We start from the raw sequence: 9,802 nt of genomic DNA, 5'->3' as shown, positions 1-9,802 counted from the left end.
TACCCACTATACTTTGTCAATATAATCTTATTGCACAGTTATCTTTCAACAAAACCTTGCTACTTCCCATTAGAAGTTTGGGGGTGTATATCTAAGTAACTTTCAATGGGATTGAATTATTACAAGCACTCCATTGATAAGCTACCTGAAATCTTCCTTGAGGTGGGTGAACCCTTATTTCTTAGGGATTTGATACATGGATACTCATGATACGCTCCTCATTCCTATGAGATGATTCCCCTATTTCATAATTGTTATTTGGTATTCCCTTGCACCCAATTATTCCTAGTTGTAAACTCAAATTGGGTGGGTGGCTAAAATGACTATTTGGTTGAGTTCTATCCCTACTTTGTGTATTAGCCATTTGCACTATCACAAGCTATGAAATTTGGGTTGTGAGCTTATCCAAAGAGTCCTTGGTGGATTGAGCTACATTTTTTATTGCTTCCTTGGTTTGGGCACTTGATTGAACCATTTGCTCCATCACATGATCAAGTTTTGACACTAACTCAAGGTGCCTAATTGAATGCCTTACATGATGGTTGCATAGAGTGGCATTAAGTGTACTATATGCACCATATTCTTGAGAATCCTCATCCTCATGTGGTTGCTCAATCAATGCATCTTTGGAATCTCTTATTTCTTGATGAACATCATCATTAGCTTTATTTTTCCCTATATTTTCTACCATTTTTTAGTGTTGTCCAAATGGACCCCCTATCAAAAAAATGGTGCCACATGTTAATTCTAATATGCAAACAACTTGCTTTTTTACTCAAATCAAAGCCAAGAATGATCTCTTTGAGATGACTTATCACATGTGTCATTAAAATTTGAATAAAATATTCTAGAAATATTTTTAATGAATATATAGAATAACTTAATAACTTGTAAAAGCCATGTTTCATATATAACCACATGTAGGCCCTATATAGAGTATCTAAACCATGTAAGAATCAATATAGAACCTATATATGCTAAAACAAACTTGGCATGACCCATACACAACTTGCATATGCTCAAAATATACCTTTTAGTACCTAGAAATGTCTAGAAAATATCTCGAGAATGCATGAATTGCCCTGTTACATATGTAATCTCCTATGACCTATTACCCAAGGTTATGGAAACATGTAAACCCTATGTATTGATTAGTAGAAACCATGTTTCTTCACTTGAGCTTGTGTCTTCAATGCTCCTCATTGTACCTATGTAAGGGATAAAACAATATTCAAGGAATCCCCATAGGGCTCTTTGCAAATCAGAGGGAGATGGACAAAGTTTCCATAGGGTCACATGCCACACCCCTTTGGATTCATTAATAGTGACAAAGGGTCACCTCATCAAGGATGATATTTAGTGCTTGAAATAAAGCTTTCAACTTTAACAATGTGTAAGGATTGAATGGAAATAAAAGATTAGAAATGAAGGATTGGATTAGGATCTTAACCTTGCAATTCAATGACTCCTTGGTTGCACTAGCTTACCGTTGACATTATATTTTGGGAGCACACAAGAATCCAAGCACAAATCGGGGTTATCAAATCAAGGATTGGATTAGGATCTTAACCTTGCAATTCAGTGACTCGTTGGTTGCACTAGCTTACCCTTGACATTATATTTTGGGAGCACACAAGAATCCAAGAACAAATTGGGGTTATCATTTTCATTTGGAGCGTAATCCAAATGAAAATGATGTTGATAATTGATATAAAGATTCTAACAATATAAGAACATATATTTCTTTGATTCAATGTGATATTAAAGTCTATGAATGAACAATCTCTCATCATCAAGTGCATCATGCTAGAACAACTAAAATTAAAGAGATTTAAAAATTAAATGTTGTGGATTGCCTCTTCAAATGATTGTTAAATCTTGATGAACCATTAAAAAATCAACCATCAGCATCAAGAAATTACCCCCAAATTGCTCCATAGCCTCAATTGCTCCAATGTCAAGTGATCGTTCAATCTTGATGCTTCTAGATTGAAAGAACTTCAATATAGAATATTCTTTAGCATTATGAAATGCTCATTGATGAAAAATAGAAGCTAGAATGAAAAATCCCCCATTAGGGAATAAGCATTTTAGTCCCCCCTCCTCCTTAAAACAAGGAAAAGTAGAGAGAAATTTTTTAAAATAATCATATTCTCTATCCACTTTTGTAATCTAGTTTTATCTTTTTTATATTATCTGCAAAGAATGTATTTAAACTCCTTTCCTCTCCTCATTCACAAATCCTTTTTCAACCAAATTTTATATTAAAAAAGGAGTGAGTTACATGAGTGTGGTGCTCAATTTGCAGTGTAAAATGATTAGTTGTATGAAATAATTCATTTTATAATAAAAAATGAGAAAAATAAAAAATATCAAAGTTTTTTAAATACATTTTGGGAATTTTTTGTATTATGGACTTTGAAAAAAATAAATAAACTTGTCAGTCAATTTTCCCATTTTTTGGAATTTTTTGAGGTAAAATCAAATTTTGTAAAACATAAAAGATCTTGCACATTCCTTCTCTTTAAGTTATTTTGTTCCATTTCACTATGCTCTCATAGCTCTATTATGATCCCTTCTCTATGTCTATGCAACCTTTCGTACATAATGAACTACCTTTACCTCTCTTACTCACAATGAGTTATCAATAACTATTGTATGCAATCTATCTATATCTATGCATTTTGCAATCTCTATCCATCCTCCCTCACATATTAAGCTACTTTCTTTCCTTTGACATCTTTATGTGTCTATCTATGCATCTCTAATCTATCTCCTAAGATATCTAACTTCTTATTTTCGTTAATATCTTTGCTCAACCCCTCACCTATCTCCATAGATACCAAACCAACTATTTTCATTAACCTTTCTATGTGTCTATCTTAATATGCCTATATGTACCTTTTCAATTTACCTATCTAGACTGAACAGCCCTAATCTTATTCCTATATATATATATATATATTTGATTCTCTCTAGTTTAACTCCATAGATATCAAATCCCTTGTTCTCAAAAAAGTATCTCTATGTGTTGATGTAAAGTGTCCTCACATACTTACAGCTAAATCATGTAAGCATTTCATATATTTGTAAATGGGCATAAGTACTAAGAAAAATAAATACATACAAAAAGGAGTTTCATATTGAGATAGAGATGGAATATGTACCATTATTCAAAAGGACATAGCATGCCAATATTAGCACTCCAATCCTACAAAGTTACACGTAGATATAAGAATTGAAGCACCCCATTAATAGGGGAGATCCCCTAACCAATAAGCCTCCAATTGTTTAAGGAATCACAAATTTTGCAGAAATATGTATACAAGGGTGAAAATGGGTTGCTTGGTTAGTCTAGGTGGCTCAATGATCAAGCATTCAAAAAGTGCTCACAACCTACTAATCAATTGTAAAAAATTGTCATGATGTGATTGTTACATACCAACTTCAAATACAATAGCTCACACGACAAATGAAGCAATTGAATGAAATCATAATTCAAATTAAATAATCAAATTATCACAATGTAGGACACTATTCATGACATTGATATCTTGCATGAGGAGGAAAAGCTAAAATTGGAAGACCTTAGAGAGATCAATAGATAGAAGTGCAAATGAAAGAAAAATCCAATTAATGAGTAAATTGTGAATAGTGGCCAATGGAAGTGACTTGTCAAAGCATGCAAGGTAGCTCAAAATGAAAACCCAAGTGAGGGTGAGCTTGGATCATCCATTTGAAGATTGTTAAAGGTAGGTACATTGGAAAACAGTTTGAGCAATCCAAAGTTCAAGGCTATGAAGGAGAAGATGATTAAGTATACACTAAAAGATATCTCAATTGAGTTCTTAGCTATGGATACATAATCTATTTTTGGTAGGGCTAGCATTAGTACAGGGATTTACTAAAAATATTTAGGGGTGTAAAGGTCGGGTTTGGTCATGTGGTGAAGAGAAATAGAATCATGCATGTTCTTAGACCTTCAAAGTTAATAGAGGCCTGATAGCTACTTAAAACAAAGGTTTTGGAGCTGATAGGAGATCCCATATATATTCTTGGCATGCAAACATTAATGTTTGGGATTAAAAATTCATGTAAATTTAAGTTTAGCAAATTGAATAATTACTATCTAGATCTATGCAAGGTACACTTTTAGTAATGGTAATGTATTATTATATGTCTGTTGAGGAATGTAGTAATAAACTACAGCTTGTTATAAAATTGGATGAAAGTGAGGTCATCAAGGGAGTAAAGCTGGAAAGAATTAGTATAACTTTGATGAACATATCCTTACAATTTGACAAAAACAACCCAATGAACTTTAGTGTTCAATTAGAGCACCATGTGTGGTGGCTTGTTGTATTCGAAGTTCCTAAGGAAACATTAGAGATGCTACAATTGTTTTTACAAACACAAGCATTCCAATCATCATCCATCATCTAGAACATAGCAATATGCTCTCAATTGAAGGATATGTTCAATACCCAATTGAATGGCATATTGCAAGAGACTTGAAAACTTTAAAATGCATGCATGGAATCTTCAAAGGTGTAAATGCAAAGTATCCATACCTATATTTCTTGACAAAGAGGGTAGAAGGGAAGAAGAATTGGCAAAGGGTAACAATTGCTGCACCAACATGTGATAAAGAAGATCCCACTTGAAAGCACATCTTCAACGTTCCATTGGATTGTATTCACATTTGTTCATTACTTATGTTTTTAAAGCATGTAGGTTTGAAGGTATACCACCGCAGGGTAAGATGCAGAATGATATATGGAGATTGAGAGATATAACAAGATGAAAGATAGAAAATTTAGAATTTGGATGATTTAATGGACACTGATAGAGGTGGAATCAAGTGATTCATTTCATACAACTTAGTAGAGCAATCAATCTGCAAGACATTGATAAATATTATAGATATGCACAAGACAAAGGCACATGCACATACTTGGGGAAATATCCTAATACAAACTAAGACTATGGCTCAGTATACATATTGATATATTAATAATCTATCCTAAACATAATCCAAAATTTGTATATAATACCTCAAAATCTCATGCATGCATCAGTCTACTGATGAAAGATGATAGGCAACATCCATCATAACAAGACAGATTAATAGAAATGTATAGATCCCTACCAATGCCCTATATGGGCCTTCAAAAGCACTTCAATCATGTAATTCTATTTTTATTATAGCAGCAAAACATGGTATAGATGTTCCTCCAAATCTAAGAAAACTCTAGCCTCGTTGTCTATACTATGTCTACCAACAAAGGTAGAGATCAAGAATCAAGTTGTACTACTCTCAAGAAGCTCCCGTTATTCTTCAGTCAATCTATCTTTATGTGTGTGGCTAACATTAGCTGGATACAACTATACACATGTGTGACATTCAATAAGTTGATGTAGTAGGTGACTTAACCACAATTAGTCTTGGTTAGTCATACCTATGTGTGTAAGTCTCTTTTAGTGAGTATGATGGAAGAATAATGGAAGAAGAACAACAATGAGCTGAGGCTCATCTTCCTCTCCACTCTATCTCTCTCCTTCTCTTCCAACATGTTATCAAAGCTTGAATGCCTAAAGCTTGAAGGCTTGGCAGTGGCCATTTGACATCAAGACATCAGATCTGAAGAAAATGTCATCAAAGGAGACTGTGCCTGTAGCCCATTTTTTTGTAGAATCTATATCTTGCTAGAAAAATGGTTTTTGGAGAAATGGACTGCTAATCCTAACCGTTTTAATGTGGTCTACAACTTTGCAGAAAAAAGTTTTACCAAATTCCTCACAAATTTTAAGATATTCAGCACAGACCTGTGCAGACTGGTTGTTTACTACAGTAAATAGCAAGTGATTCCAAGGCACTAGTGGCTTTCATCCTAACAATGTATATGCCCTTATTATCATGCATTTGAGAATGATATTGGAGTGTTAAATGCTCAATTTTGGAGCTTATTTGTAGGCTGGAAACAGTGAACTAGTTGTTGTCCTGAATTTGGAAACAATATACCTACAGGGTTGAAGTATCTGTGATGCTTATTTGCTAATGACAAATGCTTGGATCATACCACTTGAGTGGCAGATGCTTTTTGGGATCTTGTGAGTGTTGAAAGTCTAAAGTTTGGACTAATTTGTTGCTGGTTAAACCACGGTATTGACTGGTTATTGTTTGCGGGAAGGATACCTATCATCTTCACTTAACATACATGCACTATATTCTGATCGGTTGGACATGTATCAACTCCTACATAGAGTGGCAAACTGAATGAGATGTTTTGGGGCTATTTTGAGATTTGAATACTCTTGTTTTAACAGAGAAAATACTATTGGTTATAGCAGTGGCCTGGCTATATTTGGTACTGCTACTTGCATACAGTACAAACATTGATACTTGTATGGACACAGTTTGTTGCTGGGATGTTTTGCCACTACCATAGAATGTTTGAACTTATTTAAGCTCGGTTTATGCTCAATTGACTATATTTTTTCATTGTTGGGATACAGTTTATAGCAAGTAGGTTGTCAGAAAAACTATCTTGAATTGCAAGAAACTGTCTTGAATAGCAAGAAATTGGTCCTAAACTGTAGGAGTCAAATACTTACAAGTTGTATACATCACTGAATACCTAAGCTGAAACTATGGCAAATGCTCAAGGCACTGACAATATCAATCAAATTGTGGGAGAAAAGCTGGACAACAAAAAATTTCCTTTATCAAAGTTCCTTATGAAGAAAATTTTGGTTGGTAGAGGTTATTGGGACTTATGTATAGGTGATGAGGCCGAATCTGAAATACACGAAAGAAATCCAACAAATGATCGGAAAAGGGCTCATAAGCTATGGACTAAGAGAGCATGCAAGGTGTTACATTGGTTTTCCTTATGTATATCAGATGCTATGGTTATATAGATTATTGGATGCAGTTCTCCAAAGGATACATGGGACATACTCATGAAGAATTATGGAAATGTAACACATGCAAGAAAGATTCAGCTAAAGCAACAGTTCAATAACATGTCTAGGAATGGCAGAAGCATTCAGGCCTACACTAGAGAGATTAAGAACATAGCGGATCAGCTTGCCACCATTGGATCTTCTGTGTCTGAGGATGATATGATTGTAGTGACATTGAATGTACTTGGCAAAGAGTATAAAGCATTTGATACGTCTATTTCTATGAGAGCTGAATCCCCTGATTGGGATGAGCTGATTGCTTTGCTGTTGCATGAGGAAGTTAAGCTTGGGCTATATACAAGTTCTAGTACGTCTCAAAGTAGAGACATTGTTCTTTACTCTAGCCAGCGTGGTAGAGGCGGTAGAGGCCGTGGCTCTTTTCGAGGTCGAGGAGACACTCGAAATGCTTATGGACAGTATCAAGAGAATGCCTGGTATGGCACAAATACATAGACCTGACGGCTTTAGAGACAGGGGAAGATCACCCCATGGTAGAGATGGTGGATTTGGTTCATGGCAGTCAAATGATCAGTCAAACAGAGATAAGGGCTGTCATTAATACGGCAAATATGGACACACTGTAAAGGATTGTTACAAGAAGCAGGGAGATATGAAGGCAAAGGGCAAACAACATGGGCACTATGCATCTTCTAGCGGTGCTCATGATGAGCAGGTTGATAGATTGTTTGCCATGCAGCATGTTTCTAAGAATGCATCTAGGTAGAATAGAGATGAGAGATGGTACATTGGTTCAGAGGCTTCAAATCATATGACACCCCATGGAGAATGGTTTGATGATATGGTTGCAGCTTCACATGGTTATGTGTGTACTACATCCAACATGACATTCAGCACACAGGAATTGTTACGTTGTTGATGCGTGATAGCAAGAAAAAGAGCATGCATGATGTACTACATGTACCTTCAATAATCAAGAATCTTTTGTAAGTTGGACAGATGGCAGAACAGAATCTGTAGTAGGTGAGATTTAATAGAGATAGATGCTTTGTTGAAGAATATGGTAATGGCTGCAAATTGATTGCTAGAGGCCGAAGAGATGCCAGATTGTTTACTCTTGATGCATCAATTCCAGAATTGAAAGCAACCATGCTTGCACATGATGATGGTGCTATACGGGATGTTGAGATATGGCATAAGCAGATTGGCCATGTGAATGTACAAAAGCTAAAATCTATGCAGCAGAAGGAGATTGTGCTTGGACTACCTAAGTTCAAGTATCATGACTTTTGTTGACATGTATGTGATGCATGTCAGTTTGGAAAGCAGACATGGTTTCCATTTATGAGACATGTACGAAATAGCTCACAACCCTCGCAGTTGGTACATTCAGATGTATGGGTCTATCTCATAACGCTTCGTTTGGTGGTGCTCGTTACTATGTATCCTTCATTGATGATTTCAGCAAGTATACTTGGCTTTACATACTGAAACATAAGGATGATGTGTTTGATGCATTCAAGGATTTCAAGAAGTATGCTGAAAATGACTTTGATGATGTGTTTGATGCATTCAAGGATTTCAAGAAGCATGCTAAAACTGAGTTGAGCTGTAAAATTTCATGTCTTAGATCAGATGGAGATGGAGAATATGTCTCTAATTACTTTGACAGGTACCTTACTAAACATGGGATCAGAAGACAGTTAACTTGCAACTATACACCGCAGCAAAATGGTGTAGCAGAAAGGAAAAATAGGGTACTAATGGAATCGGCAAGAGCTATGCTAAATGAGAAGAGTTTGCCAAATGGTTATTGGGCTGAAGCAGTAGTGAGTGTTGTCTATGTGCTGAATAGAACCCTACAGCAGGGATTCATGATGTAACTCCATATGAGAGGTTGTATGGTCGTAAGCCTGACATTTCACACTTGAAGGTATTTGGCAGCATTGCATATGTGCATGTTCCTGATGAAAAGAGGAAGAAGTTGAATCCTAAAGCTGTCAAGAGTGTGCTCCTTGGTTATGACGAGACCGAAAAGCTTACAAGTGTTATGTACAATCTACACATGAGACATTGATTAGAAGATATGTTGTTTTTGATGAGCTGGCATCATGGTATGGAAATCCTATTACATTGGCTACTGATGGATCAGCCAGCACTGGATCAGCTAGCACTAGTAATGCTGAAAATACACCTACAATGAGTACATCTATGAGTGGTCCTACAGGTGATGGGCCACCTACAGTAAGTCCTTGGTCAGGACGCTTGCGGAGTCGTACTCCTACGTCCACTGACATGGATATGTTAGTGAGGGGGAGATTGGATAAGGGAAAAGAAAATATTCTTGAGGATGTGACAGGTCCACTTACAGTAGGTTATGAGTCATCTAACAGTGACAGTTTGGATAGTGATTTGGGGATTTCATATATTATGACGCCTGGAGCAAGGCAGAGTCATTATGTACCACCTCATCAAAGGCAAGCTCAGAGTGAGCCATAGTTACGGAGATCTGAGAGAGTAAGAAAACCAGTTGAAAAGTTTACATACACTAGTTATTCAGCCTGCCATTATGCATATATGGCTAGTGTGACAGGTTATAAAGAACCTACAAAGTTTGATGATGCAATTATAGATGATAACTGGTGTGCTACTATGGATGAGGAGTATGCAGCCCTGGCTAAAAACGAGACATGGGAATTGATTGAGTTACTTGAAGGCAAAGTCCCCATTGGCTGCAAATGGGTGTACAAGGTTAAGTGCAAGTCAGATGGTTCATTAGAACGCTATAAGGCAAAGCTAGTTGCAAAAGGGTATGCACAACAATATGGCCTTGACTATGAGGAGACTTTCAGTCCACTAGCTAAAATGGCAATAGTCA

Source organism: Lygodium microphyllum, chromosome 18 (assembly GCF_053477565.2).
Source record: "Lygodium microphyllum isolate KBCC chromosome 18, Lygodium_microphyllum_v1.1.10, whole genome shotgun sequence".
NCBI lineage: Eukaryota > Viridiplantae > Streptophyta > Polypodiopsida > Schizaeales > Lygodiaceae > Lygodium > Lygodium microphyllum.
This window is presented reverse-complemented; position numbering follows the sequence as displayed.